The sequence below is a fragment of the Puma concolor genome, chromosome B2 (genome assembly GCF_028749965.1).
Source record: "Puma concolor isolate L17-30 chromosome B2, mPumCon1.1.hap2, whole genome shotgun sequence".
Lineage (NCBI taxonomy): Eukaryota > Metazoa > Chordata > Mammalia > Carnivora > Felidae > Puma > Puma concolor.
Window position 1 is genome coordinate 11,260,030 of NC_141671.1, and position 25,788 is coordinate 11,285,817.

The 25,788-nt window shown below is 42.4% G+C and overlaps 1 protein-coding gene across 4 annotated transcripts in view; it reads right to left on the reverse strand.

Moving 5' to 3' along the window:
- The window catches only part of RNF144B (ring finger protein 144B), a 182,005-nt gene that overhangs the window by 70,956 nt on the left and 85,261 nt on the right, over positions 1–25,788 (reverse strand). The window contains exon 1 of one of the 4 annotated variants that reach the window (XM_086706157.1): positions 11,170–11,269. The exons of 2 other annotated variants lie outside the window; for them this stretch is intronic. The gene's annotated coding sequence lies outside the window, so the exon portion shown is untranslated. Of the gene's footprint in view, positions 1–10,334; positions 10,495–11,169; positions 11,270–25,788 lie in introns of those variants that run through there. One more of the 4 variants, XM_025916957.2, reaches the window with a different exon arrangement.

Sequence of the window (25,788 nt, forward strand, 5' to 3'; positions counted from 1 at the left end):
TTCTCATCCCCATTTTGGAGCAAAAGAAATTACATGTTTGGCATTTGTTATGTAGCCCCACAGTGGCTTATGTCTCAACATACAGGTACAAAAGTATGACAAGGGAGAAAAAAACAAATTGTATTGGATGGAAAGAAAAAAGATCTAGGAGATCTAACTGCACTAACTTTCTTAATGTCATACTAGAAAGAATCAACAGTTATTATAAACTCTAGTAACCTGAAATATTCAAGGCTTTTTACCTAGTCCCTCAGTAGTAGACTTGATTAAAAATAAATTTAAATAGGAAGCTAACCAATGATTGGCTTCCATGATAGTATTTCTTGGGAAAGGCCGTATACGGCTTAAGATGTGGTGTTCTTATTTACCTATTAATGAGCTATTACCCAAGAGCAAATCAACCTACGTATAAAATTCAGGATTTTGAAGTTAAAGGAAAAAAGTCTCTCTTTAGGGTCAATTAGTGATCTTACCTCTCTCCTCTTTCCAGGTGATGCTTAGACAACCATCACCTGTTTGTTTCTCCAAGTAACACACACATCACCAATTTCATCCAAGTGCTGTCTTCACATTTCTATCTTCCCAACATGGTGTATACACCATATTCTGATGATCTTTGCCCACAAAAAGAGAAATCCCTAGTCAAACATCAAGAAGAAATGCAGCCAGTACACTTAGCCTGATGAGCACTGAGTAACGTATAGAACTGTTGAATGACTTCAGTGTAGCCCTGAAACTAATATAACACTGTACGTTAATTACACTGGAAATAAAATGTTAAAACTTAATAAAGTTTTTTTTAAAGGAAGGAGGAGGAGGGGTGAGAGGAGGTGGAGAAGGCCACAGCAAAGAAGAAGAAATGTAGCCAGTAAATGCTTCTGGAGGGAAGAGGGGACTGACACAGACCAGAACCTCCCCATGTCACAAATGTCAATTATGGGAAGAGCCCATTTGGAGGAAGCTGTTAGGAACAGGTAAGTCCTGCTGTTCCAACACAGCAGGAGATGTAGGAATTCTTCAGCAAAGTCAATTATTTCTTAGTCTCAAACCACATTTTTTTTTTAATTTTTTTTTTTAAATTTTTTTTTTTCAACTTTTATTTTATTTTTCTTGGGACAGAAAGAGACAGAGCATGAACGGGGGAGGGGCAGAGAGAGAGGGAGACACAGAATCGGAAACAGGCTCCAGGCTCCGAGCCATCAGCCCAGAGCCTGACGCGGGGCTCGAACTCACGGACCGCGAGATCGTGACCTGGCTGAAGTCGGACGCTTAACCGACTGCGCCACCCAGGCGCCCCTTTTTTTAATTTTTAAAATTAAAAAAAATTTTTTTATCTCTACCCCCAATGTGTGCTTGAACTCACAACCCCAAGGCCAAGAGTCTCATGCTCTACTGCCTGAGCCAGCCAGGTGCCCCTATAACATTTTTTAGAAAGAGACATAGGACACTCACAAAATGAAGACATAATTGCATACTCCTTAGATTATCTCTTAGAAATGGTCTTTTGAGGGCGTCTGGGTGGCTCAGTTGGTTGAGCGTCCAAATTCGGCTCAGGTCATGATCTTGGCGCTCATGAGTTCGAGCCTTGTGTCACACTCTCTGCTGTCAGCGCAGAGCCCGCTTCAGATCCTCTGGCCCCCTCTCTCTGCCCCTCCCCCACTTGCACTCTCTCTCTCTCTCAAAAATAAATATTTAAAAAAAGTTAATACTGAAACATGGTCTTACCACCTGCCATATCCTTACGTTGTGAGTTACAAACCAAAGTTATAAAAATATAAAAATATCTAATACCTCCGGGGCGCCTGGGTGGCTCAGTCGGTTAAGCGTCCGACTTCGGCTCAGGTCATGATCTCACGGTCTGTGAGTTCGAGCCCCGCGTCGGGCTCTGTGCTGACAGCTCAGAGCCTGGAGCCTGTTTCAGATTCTGTGTCTCCCTCTCTCTCTGACCCTCCCCCGTTCATGCTCTGTCTCGGTCTCAAAAATAAATAAACATTTAAAAAAAAATTTTTTTTAAATATCTATTACCTCCAAGTTTCTTCCTGTCCACTTTGTCATTATTTGTGTATGTGTGTGTGTGTATGTGTGTGTGTATGTGTGGTAAGAGCACTTAACAGAAGATCTCCCCTCTTAGTGGGGCCCCTGGGTGGCTCAATCGCTTAAGCGCCCGACTCTTGGTTTTGGCTCAGGTCTTCACCTTGCAGATTGTGGGTTCAAGCCCTGCATCAGACTCAGTGCTGACAGCACAGAGCCTGCTTGGGACTCTCTTTCTCTCTCCCTCTCTCTGCCCCTCCCCTGCTGCACTGTCTCTGTCTCTCTCAAAATAAACTTTAAAAAAAAAAAAAAAAGTCTACCCGCTTAGCAAAATTTTAAGCATACAATGTAGCATTGTTAAGTACAGGCATTATGCTGTTCCTGAGGTACATATGTATCTCCTAATTCATCAAGTTGTACACATTAAATATATACAGCTTTTGGCCATCAATCATACCTCAATTAAGCGGTTTACTATATATACATGTACACAACTTTTTAAAGTATATTTTATCTGTAAAAATATTTTGATAAAAGCCTTTTCCAAAGCAGAGACCTGTTCTGTTAAAGCAACAACAACAAAAATTCCAAGCATTCCAAACAAGGCCGTACTTGTGACTAAGAGGAAGGAGGTCACATATTTCATCTCTGAGATGTGCACAATTCAAAATGATTCTTCAAAAAGAAGTGATTTATTTTTCTGTGGGCAATAACAACGACTCCCTGAAGTGATGGCATTCAAACATGTTTAAGGCGATGGAATTTTACAAAAACAAAATCTGGAGTAAACTGCCACCGTGTAAAGGAGCTAAGGTGGGCCAGTGCTGGTGGAAGAGGACAGGGAGAGCCAGGCCAGGTCCCCTGGACCTGTCCCTGGGCACCTGCCAGGCACCATCACAGATGCTCAAGGCTTCACCAGGCACAGTCTGAAAACCTGCTCCTCGAGTTTTCACTCTGGGCAAAATCAATTAATAAAGGTTTTAAAAATGAATGACTCAGGGCACCTGGGTGGCTCAGTCGGTTAAGCATCCAGACTTTGGCTCAGGTCACCATCTCGTGGTTTGTGAGTTCAAGGCCTGTGTCGGGCTCTGTGCCGACAGCTCAGAACCTGGAGCCTGCTTTGGATTCTGTGTCTCCTTCTCTGTCCTCTCCCACTCGTACTCTGTCTCTCTCTCTCTCAAAAATAAATAAACATTAAAAATTTTTTTAAATGAATGACACATGCTGAGCGCTTCATAAAAAGAATATGAATCCAGAAAATCCTTTCACCCTTGATTCATTACATACAGAAGTCTTCAAGGAACAATCAGGACAGCCCTGAAGTTCTCTCCTTAGAGATGTCGGGAATGGCTCCCAGGTGTCCTAGTGTCCCTTCACTTACATCTTATTCAGATCCCCCAGTCTCTGCAGCATGGAACCACCAAGAGAAGAAATTCAGCCGCCCACCCAGACCATAAGCAAACAGCATGAAGTTCAGAAAGGGTGTCCAGAGGAAGCTGACCCCCCCACACACACACGCACACACATGCTGACAGCTCCCAACCCTTTCACAGCACCATGTCTCCGCAGGTGCACTGACGGTTCACACCCGCTCCCTTCTAGGTTTTGGGGAAAGCTATCCACCCAGAGAGCCGGTAATTCATCTCACTGCCTTGCTCAACTGGTTCTGCCTCATACCTCACGTTTCACCTGAAAGAAGAAAGTGACCTGAATGGTCCACCCTCCTGCTTGTTTTAAAACGGTAACGAGGATCCCAGCTTTTACCATTATGGCAGATGTGACCCAGCCGAACCCAATGAGGAAAGAATTTTGGCAGAGAGGACAAGGGGCATGTTGGGGAAGAAAAAAGAAACCGGACAGCTGCTTTTAGGTTTAAACTCGCTAAAGTTAATGGCATGGGTGGGGGTGGGGCGGCGAGGGCGGACTTCACCCAGATTCTACAAGTACCACTTGCTTAAATATAACTAACCACACAACGGGGCGGCATGCTAGAAGCACAGGATGTAGAAGGACTTTTCGTATTCTGCTGGCGGCCTGGAAAAGCAATCTGCTCCAAAAATGCAGAGGCTGGAAGAGCCAACATTCAAAGTATTTTTAACTAATGTCGTCTACGCCTGCCTCACTACCCAGAGTCTCGGTGATCGTTCCACAGCACAAAAGGATAATGTAGTCAGAAGGGACAATGTTTCACCAGGATACTTACCTAGTTATTTAGGAATTTTTGCACCATTCAGCAAAAACTTTAAAATTCAGACAAATGGATGAAGCAGAATTAAAGAGACCCAGAGAAATAGAATATAAACAGAATGAATCACCTGGATATTACTGACAGAAGAGAATATGAATGCGTGTAAAAAGCCAGCTGATCTGTGCTGAGGTCTTAATTCCAAACCGTGCTACAGAAGTCTAAGATCTACTCAAGAACAAGGGACAAAACAGAAGAGGAGACCCAGGAATACTCTCAAAATGTTGCCATGCCCATGTAAGGCACTGAGTCATTCCTGTGAGGTAGCTGGAATAAAAGATATGAAAGCATGACTCAGAGAAAGCTTACAAAGGGAAAGGTTTTCAAGAAGGGTAGGTGGTGGGGAAGGTATGTCTGAAGTGTTGCCTTCATAACAGAGATTTTCTCAGGAAGCCAATATTCTAACCGAGTAGAATGAAACAGCAATCCAAAGTTCCCATCTCTGCCTTGCTAGGAAGCTCTCGCAACACCAACCAAGAACGACATGTCAGGCAACCAGATTCCACTCAACATAATCTGAAAATCAGTACTGTGTTGACCCTGGCACTTCTGCCCAATGCAACTATTTAGCACCAGTTGGTGTTCTTAACAGAAGCTATTAATGACTCAAATGGTACAGACTGAGTCTAGTGAAGTGCTGACCATCATCAGTCACTAGCCATTTGCTGAAGTTCTACCCTTAGTCTGGAATGGAAGGTAGACCAGCTAGCTACCCTAAGTATAGTCTGGAATGGAAGGTAAACCAGCTGGCTGGTAGAGTAGCAAGGGCAATGGGTATTAGTGCTTAGTGAGGTAAGGACTTAGGGCAGACCTCCTTCGTGGCCAGGGCTGTGGTTCTACTGTTTGCATCCCTGACCTGCTCTCTGGTCATTCGGGAACTAGATGGACCAGTACAAACCCAGTGATATCAGAGAAACAAATATCTTCTATCTACTTATTTTTTAATGTTTATTTGTTTTTGAGAGACAGAGTACAAGCAGGGGAGAGGCAGAAAAAGAGACACAGAATCCGAAGCAGGCTCCAGGCTCTGAGCTGTCAGCACAGAGCCCAACGTGCAGCTCAGACCCACAAACCACAAAATTGTGACCTGAGCTGAAGTCAGACGCTTAACTGATTGAGTCACCCAGGCACCCCTACTTAATTATTTTCTGAAAGAGTAACACCCAAGGCCAACAACAGATACCTGGCATCACATATGGGACACTTTATCATTATATGCAAAAACAAGACAGATTAGACACTATTCTCGAGTATAAACAAATCCAAGCCATTCTTAGTTCTTAGGTGTGATGGAAGCGAATATTCACCTACTCGGGCTTTGTGAGGTAGCAGCATTGCCGTAAAAGACTGTTTACCATTGTGCCTCGTGCAATAGGAAAGCGGACTACGTCTTCTTCCCCCAGGAAATGAAAAAGTACTTCAGTCTGTAATTCCTTAGCTTTAACATATTCATCCCAACAGTTACCAAGATGTCAACAAGATTATAAATGTGTAACCCGGAGACTGTAATCTTCTAAAAATGGAACTAATGTGCAAATATATCCCTATTAACTCGTATGCAGGTGAAAAGGACAGACACTCCATTAGGAGGAATATCTTTTTTTTTTTTTTTAATGTTTATTTATTTTGGGTAGGGGGAGGGACAGCGAGAGAGAGAGAGAATCCCAAGCAGGCTCCATGCGGTCAGTACAGAGCCTAACGAAGGGCTCGAACTCATGAACCGTGAGACCATAACCTGAGCCGAAATCAGCAAATATTATTAATTATTAGCATTGTTTTCTAAAGTCTCTTTGCTATTTGAAATTGATATGTATAAAGTCTGTTACAGCTATTACTAAGATCTAATTTTCTTCCAGTTATGTTGAGATATAATCGATATGTAACATTGTATAAGTTTAAGGTATACAGTGTAATGATGAGACACAGATGTGTGTATATACACATATATGTCTACACAAGTTTCGAAATGATTACCATAGTAAGGTTAGTTAACACACCCATCACCTCACACAGTTACAATTTTTTATGGTGAGGACAATATCTGATTTTTATGTTTTCTCCTACAAAATATTCAGGAGAAATACACGGAAAGATTTATGGGGACAACGGCTAACAAAGCAGATGACTAACTCTAAATCCTTCAGGGCACAGGCATCTGGGACGGCAAATTCTAACATCTGCACAATGCTGATCCTTTTTCTAAAAAGTACATTCCTTTTTTTCTTGCCCTGTTTCCACATTCTCATTACCGCTACAGGGAAAGGCCCAAGAGGAGAAAATCCGTCCCTGGCTTTTCTAACAATGAAAACTTATCAGAGAAGGCAGGCGTGAATAGGAGAATAACAGCTCCGTGATATTTTCGGCACTGTAATTTTACACTCTTCGTGGGAGCTCCCCACTCAACACCGCCAGAGTGCCCTGCCCACCCCGTTTTTTAAATCAGTGCTTCCCTGCCTCCCACAATTATTCATGCAGCCCTGCTGAATAATTCGTCTTCCCTCTGCCTGGCATAACAACAAAGCTCAGAAGCAGGAAGAACGCCACTTAAAGGCAGGTCAGACAATGATGTAATGAACAGATCAAGGAGACGTGTTATTTCAGAAAGCCCCATACAGAAAGAAAGAGATGGGCTGACTTCTTGGGTCGTGACATTACCAGGAAACTACAGTTGCTAAGGCACACATAGCTAAATCAAAATGTTTGCTCCAAATGGATACAAACATGTATCTGTATTACCCTCTCTTCTGAATGTCAGAAGTTTCCTATAGAAACTTTAATTAGAAACAAATTTAAAAGCAGCTTGGGAGAGGACTCCCTTCCATCCCACACTAAGCAAGGTGCAGCAGGTATGTTTTCATTCGCCTTTGCCAAATCCTTTTCTCAAAAACCCAGTAATGTAGGAAACAAAGTCAACCCCACAAAGAACTGAATTCTGAATTCCACACGTTAGGTGCTAGTGATGTAAAGGTGACCGAACCCAGACTCCACTTACAAGGAGTAAGCTTGTTGAGGAGGTTGTCAACAGATAATGTTCTATAATGATAACAGAGGACAATTTGTGGGTTTCTATGAAGCTTTGACCACAAGTCCAGCAAAGAGACAAATGAGAGATGATGTGTTCTTTCTTCCCCCAAAGACAAAGAACCAGTTGAGTAAAAGTCTGACCCTCAAACTCATGACTGCAGAGGAGATGGGAACCAAGGAGACACGGGTTTAAGAGTATGTTCTTTAACAGATGCTACAAAAGCCATGTGATCAGCAGTATCCCCAGCTGTGAACAAGAGAAGTATTTTGCACTTAGGTTGTTGTGATTTCAGTTCAAGGAAAGAGGTCTCCTCATAAACGAGAAGTTTCTCATTCCGTGTTGCAAAAACGTTGGCCGCTTTTGCTTTCTTTAATGTATAGCCTCCCGTGTCTTAATAACCATTGAAATGCGATGTGCTGGGTTTAGAAATATGCATCGACCTAGCAAAAGCAAATGCCAAAGTTAATAAAAATAGAACATTAGTACAGACCTCCTGCCTGTACCTAAAGGTGAAAAAGCAAATTAAAAATTAAATAATTAAATTAACTTTGGTGAGGTTATGCCTCTTCAGGTTACTTAACACTCAGATGACATATGGGAAACATTACCAAAAAAAAAAAAAAAAAAGTCAAGATGACAAACATCTAACATACTCGGGTAAAACAACATGACTGAATAGAAGCTTCCAGAAATTAAAGCAGGCATCCCTGGAAAACAGTCCCAGCACTCAGGACTAATGACTGCAGATGCCTACTCCCCAAAGCTCAAAGTGGAAAGGAGGATTTGTGTGGCATTTTGGCTCCTTTCCCATATCCAAAATAATCAGTTGCACAAAGTAGGTTTAGTCCCAAAACTGTCTGGACTTTGTTCCTTCACCAACATCTGGGTTCAGCATGATTCCTGACCTCTACCTCAAACTGGTGATTTCAAACACGAAGAACCTCACTGAACAAGAAAGTAATGTCATAAGTCAAGGCCACGGGAAACACAGAAGCCAGAATTAGCAGAAACACCACGGAGCAATGATTCTGAGGTCCTTATAAATGCTCCTAAATACTTAACACATTAAACCTGCTTCTCAAAATCGAAAATTTAAATTTACCTTCTCAGATTAAAAGTACTCATCTTCTTGAAGAGAAAGGTAGTTTTCAGGAAGCTAAGTGGTCTTATATAGATAAAACAAGCTTTTTTTCCTCTTTCTTTCTAGATAAAGGATAATTTTTCTCTCTGCTGTCAAGTTTGGCTCAGAAAACCTGGTTCACAATCTGGGAGACCCAAAAACTAATTATTAAAAAAAAAAAAAAAGACGTGTCTTAAACTGACCTACTTTGAAAGCCTGGATGCCTTTAAATTGCCAATGAACTAAAGCCATTCATGAGAATGGAGCTTTTGAATGCTGAGAATGTTCTGTGGGGCTCAGTGCAAAGATATTTGGCACAGACGACTATAAATATTTGTAAAACTCTGGGTAAATGGACAGTGCTTGACCACACTCACACCTCACCTCCAGCACAGTAGTGTAGGAGCAAGTTATCTAGGGTAATTGGTTTGGGGGCTTGGGGGGTTATGTTTTCTCCTGTTTGTTTTAAATAAAAAGTTCAAGCAGCCCGATTCCGCGACTTGACATCTGTTTTACACTTACATTCTCTATATACATGTATACATTGTTTACTCATCACGACAGTTTCAATTCATCAGAGGCTACTTTAGAAACAGAAGGGTTCTTCTCTTTCCTATTTCTCCAAGTGTGTGCCCACCACAAGGGAAAAAAAGACCAGTCACAGGTGTGCAAGGGTAAAACAGGAGGGCTGTGAAAACGTGGCCTTGGGTTTAATACAATTATCCCAATGGGGCCCATGGTTCTGCTACATCTATCTTTCTTGCCCCCTCCCCCTCCTCAAGATCATTTCAGAAATAGTTACGGGGCTGCTACTTAGGAAAAGGACTAGGGCTGGGAAGAGGGGACAGGGTCAGCAGATGGAGGGAACAGAGCAGTGAGATCTGAAAGGGACCAGGGACCCGGAGGCTCATCTCAGTGCACACTGCAGCAGCCAGATACTTTAATTAGCCAGCAACTCTGTGAAGGCTGGCTGGGTTCCTTTTTCCTCTTACCCACACCCTAAAAACTGAGTCATCTCAAAGTTCATTTATTTTGCTTCTGGGCCTAGACCCCCCCCCCCCTCCCGCCCCATCTGCTGTTTCATAAATGTGAGATACATTCTTCTTTAATTCAGACCTTGCAGACTTCAAACAAACATCCAGAAATGCCACCTTAGAACACTGATAGTCCTATGGGGACTCCCAGCTAACGTCTAATCAGATACCTGCAGCAGAAAGAAATAAGAAAGTGACCCACGGTAGTGAGAGCATGAAGACAGAGGACATTTTCCCAGACAGGCAAATGCATTTCTGAGAAATCTGAAGGTAAGACGTGCATGCATCAGGAGTAGACTCACAGCAGGACCCCCCAAAGTCACAAGGAAAACAAAAGGTGCCCCGAGGGGAGAAAGCTCAAGATCCCTTTTCGCTGCTGAGACAGGAATCCCTTTCATTTTAACCTAACACTTGGGAACGGCAATACAGGATCCGAGTTTCACTCCGTCTCATCAGCAACTGCCTGACAAAATAATCGCTATAACGTACGGCCAAGATCCCATCTCATTCCCATCTACGCGTGTCAACACCGTGCTGTGTGCGTTTCCAAACAACGGAAGGTCAACCTCGGAGATGATGCCAACTTCTGGTCTCCCCTTAAGAAAGACACCGGGGAGGTCTGACCTAATCTTGCATTTGCCAATCGGTACATTTCGCAGAGGCCGTTTTACTGGAAACGACACCGGTTTCTCTTCGACCTTTTCCAGGGGCGTCTATTTTCCAAAGTTAACAGGTGTCTCAGGCGTTCGGAAGGAATCCCACTCCGTGCGCTGTTAAGCAGAGGAGGCAGAAAAGAAAGCTACAGACCATGGAGTCCGGGTCTCTCCGTCCTCGCTCGCCCGCCCGCCCGCGGCGGCTCAAGCGCTCGGCGACACCTACCTGGCGGGAGGGCTCGGTTCCTCCGGGCGCCGCCGGGGCTTCTCAGCAGCCTGGCCCGCGCGCCCCGGGGAGGCGGAGCCGGCTCATTCCCTCCGCGGTCCTCCGGGCTCCGCGGCCCCAGCTCTGCACCCCGCCGGACGGCAGCGGGACCGGGGCGGGGAGGGGAGGGGAGGTGGGGGGGTGCAGCCGCGGGCGGGAGCGGGGAGGCGGGGAGGAGGTCCGACAGGCGCCCGCTGCCCCCCCCGCCCCCCGGCGAGCGGCCGCGACGCCCCGGGCCCCGCGGAGCGTGGAGCGCAGCTCACCAGCGGCGGCGCCGGGAGCCGCGCGTGTATTTATACAGGAAGCTCAAGCGCGGCACTTCCTACTTCCCATCTGGGTCGCCCTGGAGCCGCAGGTGATGCTCTTTTAACCCCGTGCGGGCCCGGCCCCCAGCGCGCCGCCCCCCACCCCCCACCCCCCACCGCCCGCCCCTCCTGCGCTCGCTCCGCCGCCCCGGGACCTCTGCCGCTCGCCCTTCTGGGGCGGCTGCCGCCGAAATCTGGGGCGGCTGCCGCCGAAATCCGGGGCAGGGAGTGTGGCTGCAGCCCTCCGCGTCCTTCATCCTGCCCAGACCGGGGGGGGGGGGGGGGGGGGGGGGGGGCATTTCCCCTCTTGGCCTCCCAAGCTTGTTGCTTCTCTGCGCCTGTCCTGCCGGGACACCTTCGCCCTCCCTCCCGATCCCGGCTCTTTAACTCGCCTTCTTCTGCTGCCGGGAACCCCCGACCTGCCTTCCCAGAAAACGGTTTTGTATAGACACGCTTCCCCGCGCGCGTCTTCTCAAAAAAACACCTTGTACCTGATTCTGGCCTTTGGGGGCTGGTGAGGAAGTCAGAACGCAGGCAAATCGAATCAGCACAGGCTTCGTTTACCTCCTAAAATTAGAGGCACGCCTTGATGACTATAATTTTGCTTGAAGTGCTTTACGGAAAAATTATGTGGGAGCCCATTGTAACCTAACAGGTTGTATGACGTTGAAGAAAAGGTGACACAAATATCCAGAAACCGTAGGGTAGGGTATGCTATGGTGTGCCTTCCTCACTGCAAAACCTTGGACACTTACTGTGTGTGATGTGGCAAACATGATGATCTATCTGTTCAGTCCCTGCCAACCAGGCCACCCCCACTCCCACCCCCAGCCCAGGTCACAATCGTAGTCCCATATCTGTCGAACGGCTGCAATTTAGAAATGTCGCTGCTCTGATTCAGGAATCTTTCTGTACTCGAGACTCAAGCTCACTGTGCTTTTACAAAAGCAGTCAGGAATGTGCTTCCTAAAAGGAAGGGACCCACACGCCCTTGGTGGAAGGGATCTGAGCGTGCCAACAAAGTAATGGCAGTGAGCTCCGGGCCAGCCAACACAAGTACACTGCTTCTCAGCCCTCTGTGTTCAAGAAAACCTCCAGGTCGAATCCAAGTGTTGAAGAACACAGCTATCTAGGTGCGTGATGGCAGGACAGGCCTTGACCAGTCCCTTAGTAGGGGAAGAAGGGAAGGCAGGCAAGGGAAATAAGACAGCAAGAGAACACAAAGTGAGGAGGGACCCAGAGTAATAGAATCAGGGAACGTTTGAGATTGAAAAGTTGTTCTGGCTACTTTCATCCAAATGCCTAATTTTCAAGGCAAGGAACCCGATGTCCAGGGAGATTTAAGTGGTTGGCTAGAACCGGATACGGGCAGAGCTGGAATGAGACCTGAATCCCTGTTAGGTGAAAAAGGTGCCTGTGAATAACCACCCCATGTGGTCTAACCTCAGATTTAGCAGAGTAGCTCAGGTTCTAAGATAACCAACGTCCAGCCGTTTCCTTAGAGGAGTGACCACTGCCGATGGACTGGAGTCGGGGAAGAGAAACAAACCTCCTTCTGAGAGGTTAGTTTATTCATTGGTGTCCGTGCAAAACTTTGACGCCTTAAACCAAAGTTCAACACAGAATCCACTTTTTAAATTATCATGCAGTTAAGTTAGAATCTTTTGTCAACCGGATAAGGCAAGAGACTGCTGCCATGAAAACATAGGTTAAGCGATAATCATGCTGCCTGTTGTGCCAAACGGCAAGAAGAAAGGGGAAAAAATGCATAGTTAAATAACATCTGCATCGATTATTTTCACCATGCAGGTTTATAAAAATCACGTTAAAATTTTAATCCAAGTCAACATGTAGAACACTACAGTATTATGTGAACAACTTTTTCAGATCTGGAATAACATACCTAGGAATAAACGTAAGCAAGGAGGCGAAAGCCCTGTACGCGGAAACTGTAAGAGATGGACGAAAGAAACTAAAGGCACAAAGACTGGAAAGATGTTCTGTGCTCACGGACTGGAAGAATAAATACTGTTAGAATGTGCATCCTATCCAAAGCAATCTACAGATTCAGTGCAATCCTATCAAAATTCTGATGGCAATTTTCACAGAAACAGAACCTACAATCCTTAAATTTGGGTGGAACCACAAAAGACCCCCAAAGCAGTCTTAAGACAGAACAAAGCTGGGGGCGCCCCAGGTGGGTCAGTCAGTTAAAGCTTCTGACTTCAGCTCAGGTCATGATCTCATGGTTTGTGAGTTTGAGCCCCGCGTTGGGCCTGCTTGGGATTCTATGTGTCCATCTCTCTGTCTCTGTTCCTTCCCTGCTTGTGCTCTCTCTCTCTCTTTCTCAGAAATGAGTAAACATTAAAAAAAATTTTTTTTAAATCAGTTGAGCAAATTTGAAAAAAAAAAAAAAAAAAAGAACAAAGCTGGAGGCATCACGGTTCCTGATTTCAAGCAATATTACAAAGCTATACTAATCAAAACTCTTTCAGATCTGCCTAATGCGTCTATAGTGTGCATTCATTGATTCTCTCGAGCATTTCTTGATATCCTCCCAGACAAGCTGCTAGATGCTAGAAAGACAAAGGCAAATCGGTTCCTGTCCTCAAAGAGCTCTTAGTCCAGGGGAGGAGTCAGACAAGAAAAGCAATGATCAGGGTACCATGATGAGTGAAATGATAAAATGATGCTCTATGGGAGCACAGAGAAGGGCAATTCAGCTAAAGGAAAGGGTTGGTGAAAACAATCAAGAAAGGCTTCCCTGAGAGAGGGACTCAAAGCTGTGTCTTCAAGCAGCCGAGTGGGGAAGGTGGAGAGAGAAGAATGAGCCAGAGGCAACAGACAGGGCAAGGAGCTAGGTGGTGCTTGTCATAAGTCAGAGCAGATGCAGTCAGAATGTAAGAATGATGGCCTGAACCCACATAGTAACAACTGGCACAGAAAGGAAGGGGATGAACAGAGAGAGATTTGGGAAAGAGAAGTGATGGGGCCTGATTGGATGTGGGGGGGAGGGGGGAGAGGAGCCCAGGTTACGAGTGCCACCAACTGAGAGTAGGAATGGAGGAGAAGCAGTTATGTGGAAAATGATGATGCACTGAATCATTCAGAATCTGAGGGGGCCTCTGGTACATGCTGGAAGACTTGTCTCATAGGCCATCAACAGAGAGATCTGGAATTATCATCATTTAGGTGGTGGTATGGATGAGCTCACCAAGAGTTGAGATCACCCACAAAAGGTAGCATGCTGTGGGGAAGCAAAGGCTTTGGACCCATCCAAACTCCATTGCCCACTCATTACTGTGTAACCTTAAACAAGTTTTAACATACCCCAAACTCAGTTTTCTCTCTCATCTATAAAAGAGGAATGATGATATTCATCTCCTAGGTTGTTATGAGGGTAAACGAGGGGTTTGTAAAGTAGCTAGCACAATGCCTGCTGACACCACCCAAGTCTTGGGGGCAGTGAATGTCACCTCCTGGAATTGTGCAGTACACAACCTGTTCAGCTGTACAGCATGGCCCTGTCCTGATACATAATAAGAGCTCGGTCAATGTTATTCATCTAAGGAAGGAAAATGGGAAGCAAAAAGAAAGGGATCAGAAGAGAACCCAAAGGAACACCAGGATTTAAAGGGTAGGTGAAAAAAAGAGCCCTCAAATAAGGGTGAGAAGGAACTACTTCTTTTAGACCACAAAAATAAATATCACATTTGAGAAGTAAAACCCAGCCACTACGATCTATCAAAATATTTTTTTCTGATCAGTAATGACACGATATTACAACCTGTCCACATGAGACAGCAGTCCTGTTGATATTCATAATAGAGAATCATTTCCTAGTCTGAATTACATACCTCCATAAAGAAAAAGCAAACAAAATGTTCACATTAACCGTAAGTAATCCAAACTGTGACAGGAATCCATTAGCTTGTCATATACCTGAAGTCATATAAAAGCAAAACCAAAATAAATTCAAAGCATATTCTCCCTACATATGAGGCCAAAAATATATCTAGAAATAGAATGACTAGCTTTCTCAACATGTACGTGTAAGATGCTACATAATAATATATACCATACTATATGTAGTATATAATAGATATATATTATATATTATAAAATGCACTGAGGTCCTACATAAGAAGAGAATCAAATGGAATTTCTTTTCAAAAATTTCTTTAATTAATATAAAGAAAAATCGGGGCGCCTGGGTGGCTCAGTCGGTTGAGCATCAGACTTCGGCTCAGGTCACGATCTCTCAGTTGGTGAGTTCGAGCCCCACGTCGGGTTCTGTGCTGACAGCTCAGAGCCTAGAGCCTGCTTCATATTCTGTCTCTGTCTCTCTCTCTGCCCCTCCCCTGCTCACTCTCTCTCTCTTTCTCTCTCAAATATAAATAAACATATAAATATTTTTAAAAAATCAAGATTCACTTATGCAGCTGAAATTACTCTTCTGATACACCTTAGTAGGTAAATTAGTAACACATACCTTAGATGTGACACCTTAATTACATCCTGTGTTAAAACCTAAATTAAAGGAAAAGATTTGTTCAGTTTCAAAAAGTCAGATGAAAGAACACAAGTATTGAGAAACCAGCTTCTGCAATAAAGTGCAATTCTGTGCACAGGAAAACATTTAAGGCAAAGGTCACGGTGTCCTGCTGCTGACAATTTGGCCATTTCTCCTTTCCGAACAGCTATAATTTTATTTGCATTTTTCTGGCGCATCTAATGGTGCTCATTTATACATTCAATCAACATTTACTGAAAGTATTGAGCACAGAACTAAGAGTGAGACACAATACAAAATAAGACTTAAGAACACTACAAAACAATATGATAGAGACTGTTCCAGAGATATGCCCAGGATGATGTCCAATTGCCTCAGACTTAATAACAGAAGTTTTCAAAAAGCTAAAGACATGTCATTTGGTTTTACTTCATCCATACAAGAGCATCTCAACATCTCACACAGCAGGTCAAAAGCAGCTGAGCCCCAACAAGAAAAATCTGACCAGAATAATCTCAATTCCATTATTATGCCACGCAAGAACCCATCATGACTCGAGATGGAGAGCTCAACCAGACAGCAAGACTCCAAAGGATCCAGTCGTTCAAGACTCTTAACATCCCACCTACAACAACCACTAGCAAGCTGGGGTTATGGGCCAATGAGAAAATGGAATTCAGCCCTCTTGTTCATCACCTAACTGCAGAAATAATTACTGCATTAGCCCTGACTTAAGATTCTGCACTAGACGGGCGCCTGGGTGGCTCAGTCAGTTAAGCGTCTGACTCTTGATTTCAGCTCAGGTCGTATCTCACAGTTCCTGGGATCAAGCTCCACATCGGGCTCCATGCTGACAGCACAGAGCCTGTTTGGTATTCTCTCTCTCTCTTTCTCAAAATAAATAAATAAACTTAAAAAAAAAAAAGATTCTCCACTAGAAAGTCTGACGAAATAGCCTTGAGGATCCTCATATTTGCAAAGATTGCATTAATCCTTCTAATACTAACATCTCTTTCAAATTCCTACATATCAGTCAATGAAAAAAAAAAACGCCAAGCAAAGTTCCCATAACTCATCATCCCAGCCACTGTACTAGTTCATTGCCCCCTTTCCTCTTCTGACAAAATGCTGAATCATAAAGTCTCCAGTGGAACCAGAAGCCAGGTTGAACTAACACATACTATCATCTGCAGTAGATCAAAGAAACCAAAATTAAGGTTGTAGAAGTCATGGCTAGATGAATGCTGGATTGGGACATGTGGGTACCTTGAGGCGGAGGGCTCCTATTCTGTATCCTGCAAGAGAAAAACAACCCCTACACTTGGGAAGCCTATTTCCTTTCCACATCTACCACCTTACACCTGAAGTTCTCCGGATCTTTCTCAGCATATCTTCAGGGGGTATAACTTCCCAGAGCCCAGGCCACAGTACCATCCTCAGGAGGAGCGGAAGGAGTGTCTCAAGGACTGTGCTAGGTACTAACAATTGTAGCAAAAACCATAGACTCCGTGCAACAATGTTTGCATGGCCAACAGAATGGAATCTGAGAGATCCTTCTTACAAACCCACGTTCCTTAAGTGGATCCTTCCCATTCCCCTTGGACTCTGCAATGGCATCATTGATGATGAAATACACGAAGATCAGTTTAAATAAGCAATCATCACGGTCATGTGGCAGGTCTTTGCAAAATGCTTCTTACCAAGGGCCTCTCAATAATTTTTAGACTCATGTGATGCCTGACGTACGTAACTATACTGAGCTCATGGAATTACTAGTTACAAGTAATTAACGATCTTGTAAGGCCAGCAGTGAAGAAAATAATTTACTGCCCAGAGTCCTCTCTGTTCAGATACGTATACATTTTCTCTTTATTTCTCTAGGGCACCTAGGGAGCACTCAATGATTTCTTTGTCTGTCTTCCTCAGTAGTCTGTCAGAAATGTGCCATAGCATCTTTTCTTTCACTTTCCACTCACATCAGCCCCTCACTCACCATGTACTAAAGCTAACAGACTATGGTGTCTTATAAGTATTTTTCTCGGTGCTCATTTAATCACACTGTGTATGCGCTCTCTCCCTCCCTCTCTCTCTCTCTTACACACACACACCATTTATCTCAGTTCTGTGAAATGTCTATTCATATTCTTTGTCCATTTTCCTTTAGAATAGTTAATATTTTTCCTGTTTGTAGGAGCTCTTTGTAAATTATAGATTTTGCCTGAAATATATTTTACAAACACTTTTTCCAAAAACAAAGCTGATGTGTTGACTTATTTTATGTTGCTACTTCTGTAAAAATGCTTTTTGAAGAGAGCCAAAGCATAAGAGACTCTTAAAAACTGAGAACAAACTGAGGGTTGATGGGGGGTGGGAGGGAGGGGAGGGTGGGTGATGGGTATTGAGGAGGGCACCTTTTGGGATGAGCACTGGGTGTTGTATGGAAACCAATTTGACAATAAACTTCATATATTGAAAACAAATGCTTTTTGATTGTACATATTCGGATATGCACCTCTTTTTTCTTAAATAGCTTCTGGGGTTCTCAGGGTTTTTTTTTTTAATTAATTGAAGTACGGTTGACACATATTAGTTTCAGGTGCACAGCACAGCGATCTGACAAGTATATGCACTACAAAACACTCACCACAGTAAGTGCAGTTACCCTCAGTTACCATATTACAGTATAATGTTATTACAGTATAATTGACTACGTTCATCCCTGTGACTTCTTTACTTTGCAACTGGGAGTTTGTAGGTCTTAATCCCCTTCGCCTACTTTGCCCATCCTCACCTACTGCCCTCCCCTCTGGCAACCACCTGGTTGTTCTCTGTATTTAAGAGTCTGAGTTTTTCATCTGTTCATTTGTTTTGTTTTTTAGATTTCACACCTAAGCGAAATCATATGGTATTTGTCTTTCTCTGTCTGACTCATGTCACTTAGCATTGTGCTCTCTAGATCTATCCATGTCATTGCAGATGGCAAGATTCTGTTCTTTTTTATGGCTGAGTAATATTCCATTGTGTGTATACACCACATCTGCTGTATCCATTCATCTATCAATGGACACTTAGATTGCTTGTATATATTGGTTATTATAAACAATGGTGCAGTAAACACAGGGGTGCATATCTTTTCAAATTAATGTTTTTATTTTCTTCAGGTGAACATCCAGAAGTGGGATTACTGGGTTGCATGATATTTCTCTTTTTAATTTTTTGAGGAACCTCAATACTATTTTCCACAGTGGCTGCACCAATTTACATTCCCATCAACAGGGCACAAGGGTTCCCTTTTCACGACATCCTCGACAATGCTTGTTACTTCTTGTCTTTTCGATACCAGCCATTCTGACTGGTGTGATGAATCTGAGATCTCATGACCTTGTCGTGGTTTTGATTTGCATTTCCCTGATGAGTGATGTTGAGAATCTGGATGTCTTCTTTGGAAAAATGTCTACTCAGGTCCTCTGCCCGTTTTTTTGGTGCTGAGTTGAAGAATTCTTTATATATGATACCTAATATTAGTTAATTAAATTAATGTATTAATAAATTAAACACATTAAATTAATGTATAATGTAATAAATTAAGGTTTCCCACACTTTAGGTTATACATGTGTGCTTTCCTAGATATCCCTGTGAGATGTTTATGGATTCATTTTTTAGATCTGTCTTTAATCCATTAAGGAATTATCTTTAAATGGTATCAGTTCTGTTATACTTTAACCAGATAGAGAACTACCTATACCAGAACAACATATTAAGTAATCCAGTATTTCTCCAAGGAATTGGACTGCAACATGCATCAGATATTAAGTATAATGTTTTCTGTATTTTGCATTATTTATTCTGAATGATCTATCTCTGAATCTATTCTGTTCCAGTGGTCTATTTGTCATTTGCTAGGCCAATATTGTCTTGATTATAGTGACTTTATAATATCCTTTTTTTTTTTAATGTTTATTTATTTTTGAGAGAGAGAGATGGCACGAGCAGGGAAGGGGCAGAGAGAGAGGAAGACACAGAATCCGAAGCAGGCTCCAGGCTCTGAGCTGTCAGCACAGAGCTCGATGTAGGGCTCGTACTCACGGATCACAAGATCATGGCCTGAGCCGAAGTCAGACGCTTAACCAACCGACTGAGCCACCCAGGCACCCCATGACTTAATAATATTCTTATATTTCATACTCTTCCTAGTTTTCAATAGGGTATAATCAATATAAAACTTTATGATCATTTTATGCAATTTTTAAAAGACCCCTGTAGCTATTCTATTTTTGAACTGTGGGAAATGTATATATTATGTATATTTTTATGTTTTTATTATTTAAGGGAATGATTTTTCCATTTCGTGTAACTCATTACTTAGAAAAAAGCTTTCAATTTCTACATTTATCTCTCATCCAGCCATCTCTCTGAGTAGCGTATTAATCCTACTAGAGTGGCTGTTCTGTTTCTGATTTGGTCTCACTTTTGGGGGTGAGACCAACAAGAATATGTGTTTTTTTTCTCTCTTCCCTTCCAGTACATATGTCAGCAATATAATTTGTTGTCTTGTCGCATTTCCTACAACATTAAAGATGATGTAAATAAAAATGCTGGTCATAGGCATTCAAAACTAGATCCTTACTTAATTGGTTTTAGCATCTCACAATATAAAGTTCGTTGTTGGTTTTACACAAATAATCTTTATTATGTCTAATAGTTCCCTTCTATGCCTCCTTAAGAGTTACATTAGGAATATACTGGATTCTACTTAGCAGATTTCTCATCAACAGCTAATATGCTCGTATTACTTGTCTTTTAGATTTTTGATACAGTGGGTTCAGTGCTGCTGGATTTTCTTAAATAGAACCAAATTTGTAACCTGGAATGACACCTTCTTAATCACATTGTATTGTCTTATACTGATATCACAGGTATGCTGGCTTCACAAAGTGAGTTGGGGAGATAACATCTTTTTCTATGATCTGGAAAAGTTTAAGTTAACAGTGCAATTACCTGACTCTTAAAGACAGAATTTCTCATTCAAGCCAGGACACTGTAAGAATGAAAGAAGATGCTAATAAACAGTTGACATCATATAACTTTTAAAATATATAGTGATGGACAAAACAGTTGGTTTCATTATATCGGCGGGCTGACAGAACGGTTCCATTCAAAAAACTGTTTTCAGAAATAAAACCTTAAACAAATAAAACAGCATGCTTATGAATACAAGCATTTAAAACAATTTTTAAACTTCTTTATATTAATTTATCTTAATTTTTAGAATACGGCAAAGAAAATTAGTCTTGGTGCATATTCAAGTTCTTTAATCAGCTTGTTAGTAACACTGCATCATTGCTATTTTTATGAAAGATGTTATATTTTCATATACAATCTTTTTTTATTTTCTTAATAAAAATTCCTGCAATCTTGTGTCACCTGGGTGGCTCAGCCAGCTGAGTGACTTCAGCTCGGGTCACGACCTCACGGTTCATGAGTTCAAGCCCTGCGTCGGACTCACTCCTGTCAGTGCAAAGCCTGCTTAGGATTCTCTGTCTTCCTCTGTCTCTGCTCCTCCCCTACTCACACTCTCTCAGTAATGAATCAACATTTATTTTTAAAAAATTACTACAATCTTCTTTAAAGGTACATTTCATAGTTAATATATTTGAAATTATTGACCCCTTCAATTGATTCCTCTCTGTAGACCATATTTTTAATCGAGAAGATAACTCGTCTTCAGTGCTCAAATACCTGGTAAGCTCAGAGAAAACTCTACTACATGAAGTATATTCTTAATTTTTATTTTTATATTGAGACATACAAATATTTAAGCCACGGTGTTTTAAAAGACACTGTATTTTTTGTTTGTCATACCTTTCTTTGAGAAATACAAAAAAAAAATTCATCAGAATGAATTGTATCTACTTATGATTCTTTTTACTGTTCCATCAAAGTTAGATACCTTGAAAACACAAACTTTTTAAAATTCAATCTATTTTGAATTCTTGAGGACAACACAAGTGTATCCTATAAGAATAGTATTTGCATCAAAAGGATCTTTCCATCCACAATTCTAGATATCCCAAGTGCCACTACAAAATTTCAAAATTAAATCCTGCATACTGTGTTTGACTTCTTATCATTGACTTGGCTCAGTTCCTACCTTGTAAGGATAGATTCTAGTACCTTCCTGTTTGTGACCTTTTTTCCCATAATTGCAATTTGCAAAACTTCAAAACCTGAATATTTATTTTGCTTGTTTCATTAACTAGTACTTTGATTAAAAATCTCTAGGAGCACCTGAGTGGCTCAGCCAATTAAGTGTCCAGCTCTTGGTTTTGGCTCAGGTCATGATCTCATGGTTCCTGAGTTCAAGACCCACGTGGAGCTCTGAGCTAACAGCGTGGAGCCTGCTTGGAATTCTCTATGTCCCTCTTTTTCTGCCCCTCTCCTGTTCTCATTCACTCTCCCTCTCTCACAAAAATAAATGAGTAAACTTAAAAAAAAAAAATTCTAACTGGTTTCAAACAAAACACAACCCAAACGATTTCAAACAAAGTACAACCCAAATTTAGAGGACTCCTCTGCAAAAAAACAAATGTCAATACAATCAATTAGGGCTGATTTACAAAGTAGTTCTGCAAACTATTTGTAAAATCTGATTGATATTGGGCTGCAAGGACAGAAAACCCATACTCGGCTTCATCACAAAAATATTCTGGTTCAACAACTTAGCGTATGAAAAAAAATATTTGTAAAACTTGGCTATTTCCCTTGCAGTTTGTTCAAAAGAGATAATGACTTCTCTGTGCAATTATATGTGCAAATGTCTGTCCCTCAGACTTCTCATTCTAGCAATTCCATTGTGTATACTCTGACATTGTGCCCCACTAACATGCTTATTTGTGTTCTCGCTGAAAAATAAATCATTATCGGCACTCCCAGGGGCTGAACGTGAGTATGGGGATTGACTCCAAAGAGGCACCAAGGAGCTTTTGCAGGGATGACAGTGACAGAAGCATTCTAAAACTGAATGGCAGGGATGGATGCACAACTGTACAAATTTACTGAAAATCTTCCAACTGTGCACTTAAAATGGGTAAGACTTCTGGGTTATAAATTTTACCTCAGTAAAGCTGTTAAAAAGATAAATTTCATTTTTTAAGGTTTATTTCTTTATTTTGAGAGAGAGAGAGAGTGCAAGCAGGGGATGGACAGAGAGAGAGGGACAGAGAGAATCCCAAGCAGGCTCCGTTAGCAGCGTGGAGACTGATGTGGGACTTGATCCCACAAACCGCGAGATCCTGACCTGAGCCAAGATCAGGAGTCGGACGCTTAACCAACAGAGCTACCCAGGCGCCCCTATATTTCATTTTTTGAGCTAAACTTTTTCAACAAATTTATAATAGAATTCACGGTAATATTAAACATGTAAACTTCCATAGAATAATTTTCCTAAAAGCTTTCCTCAATTATATGAAAATAATGAAACCATTCAGGTAAAAAAATTAACTGATTTTCTTTGTGAAGCATGTGGTAACATTTACATGAAACTGGCACAGTTGGTGTGTTAAATTCTCTTCTGCTGTCGGAGCCAACAGATCAACAGCAGTGACTTCACCTTTCATGTATGTGTAAGCAACCAAAGTTGAAAATGACTGGAATAGATTTAGAAGAGCCATGCTTCACGGAATAAAATTTAAGGACACGGTCTGAGGCTGCAGGTGTTAAATCTTCATCTTCGGGCAAAGTATTCTTAAACTAATTGCAAACTTGGGGCACCTGGGTGGCTCACTTGGTTGAGCGTCTGGCTCTCAGTTTCAGCTCGGGCCATGATCTCGCAGCTCGTGGGTTCGAGCCCCGAGTAGGGCTCCATGCTGATGGTGTGGGTTTCGTCTCTCTCTCTCTCTCTCTCTCTCTCTCTCTCTCTCTCTCTCTCTCTCTCCCTCTGTCCCTCCCATGCTCATGCTCACTTGCTCACTCTCAAAATAAATAACTTAAAAAGTAATAATAACTGCAAATTTTTAAAGTAGATGTGGATGTTGCTTCAGTAGGTGTATGAATTACACATTCATCCTTACCTTTCTTAAGAAACAGAAACCCAATACTCAACTTTTCTTTAAACTTTGCACTTCTTGGGGCGCCTGGGTGGCGCAGTCGGTTAAGCGTCCGACTTCAGCCAGGTCACGATCTCGCGGTCCGTGAGTTCGAGCCCCGCGTCGGGCTCTGGGCTGATGGCTCAGAGCCTGGAGCCTGTTTCCGGTTCTGTGTCTCCCTCTCTCTCTGCCCCTCCCCTGTTCATGCTCTGTCTCTCTCTGTCCCAAAAATAAATAAACGTTGAAAAAAAAAATTTAAAAAAAAATAAAATAAAATAAATAAATAAATAAATAAACTTTGCACTTCTTTAGCTCATGTTCTGCAATGGGGGATTCTTCCAAAGTAAATTTCCAAGTTAGTAAACAACAAAACAGAGAGTTTTCGAGTTACACCGCACAAAAATGACGAAATCACCACCCAGAGAACATTCAGACTTCCCACACTTCACGCTGACCGCACCCAGGCCCAATCTGGCAGCTTCGTGCTCTTGTAGGCCACGGGGGCAGAGGGGAGGGGAGGCCACGGCGTTGCCGACCGGTAGGCCACATAGCCGGCAGGGCCAGCAGCCTTGAGGACCCTTCCCGCCAGCAGCAGGACTGGGATGAGTTAGTTGTCCTTAGCCACCAATGTAGGAGCATGTTTCATCTTGTTAGCAGGGGCTCTGCAGGCTGCTCTTTACAGAGAGATGTAAGTGAACTTGCATTTGGAGAGAACTTGGTGGGGGCGAGGGGGATATAGGGTTGTACGTAAGCATGCGTTAAGGTAAAAACACTCTTCACCACACGCACTACAGAGATCATACGAAAACCTGTTCTCATGAGGTCGAGGACCACTACCCCGTCTTATTTTAGTGACTGTGAAAATAATAAAGTCCAGAACCAATGCCAGGTGGGACAGGCCGAGCAGGCACAAACTGAGACTTCTGGTGATCTGGTTGAATTTTCTACACGATCCAATTTTGGTCACTTACGTTTTACTTCCAACATTGTCCATTTCTTCTATATTTTCAAATTTGTTTCTACAGAGTTCGGCACAGTTTCCACGTGTATTTCTTATAATTCTTTCCGACTCTCCTGCCACTGTGGTTGTGTCTGTTTCCTTGTTCCTAATCTTGTATATTTTTACTTTTTCCAATTTTTTGTCTTATTTAGCCTTTCTGCTTTTTTTCTATTCCATTAATGCCACTTTTATCAGTACCTCTTTTTTTTTCTTTTTGAGGGAAGCAGGGGTTTTGTCAGGGTTGTTTTTTTTTTTTAAGTTTATTTATTTTGAGAGCAAGAAAGCACATGTGAGAGCAGGGAAGGGACAGAGAAAGAGGGAGAGAGAGAGTTTCAAGCAGGCTGAGTTCTATCAGCACAGACCCCGACACAGGGCTTGAACTCATGAACTGTGAGATCGTGACCTGAGCTGAAAGCAAGTCGGTCACTTAACCAACCGAACCACCCAGGTGCCCTGTCAGTCTTTTCCTCATGAATAATAATATATATTTACTGTTTTACAGGTTTTCCTTTGAGTAAATTTTTGGGTAATATGCCTTAAAAATTGAGTATACAAGTATAATTTTTATTGCTTTCTAAAGAATCACCATTTATTAGTTTTGTTTTATTTTTGAGAGACAGAGAGAAAGAGAGTGAGAATGAGCAAGGGAGGGGCAGAGGAAGAGGGAGAGAGAGAATCTTAAGCAGATTCCACACCCAGCATAGAGCCTGATGCAGGGTTCTCTCCAACAACCATGCGATCATGACCTGAGCAGAAATCAAAAGTTGGAGGCTCAACTGACTGAGCCACCAAGGCACCCCTGTACAATTTCTCTTTGATTTACTCTTTGATCAAAGGTTTATCTAGGAGAGTATTTCTTAGTTTCAAATGACATTTGGGGGGGGTCATATCTTTATTATTAATTTCCAATTTAATTTTTTTAAGGTTTATTTTTGAGAGAGACAGAGCGTGAGTGAAGGAGGGGCAGAGAGAGAGAGGGAGACACAGAATCCGAAGCAGGCCCCAGGATCCGAGCTCTCAGCACAGAGCCCAATACGGGGCTCAAACTCATGAACCGCGAGATCATGACCTGAGCCAAAGTCGGACGCTTAACCGACTGAGTCACCCAGGTGCTCCTATTAATTTCCAATTTAATTGGATTATAATTAGGGAATGTGATCTTAAAAATCTCTACTTTTTGTATTTGGTATGCTTTTGCTTTGTTTTTATCCAAGTGGGTTAATAAATGTACTACTTAGTACACTTAGTACTCTAGTAACTGGAGCTTGGAAAATCGCACATCTCCAAAGAAATGCTCCCTTATATGTGTCTTGGTGATGTGCCCTGGTAGCCTGCCCTGCTCACCTAAAGACTAAACCCCAGTGACAATGGTCACGTCCCAGTGTCCCACTGCAAAACCATCCTAACTTGCCAATCTGGAACCATCACGCCTCTAAGTAGAAAACAAGGCAATTAGTTATCTTTAACAGCCAGACGATTGTATCACTTTGGAATTTAATCAAAACAAACCAA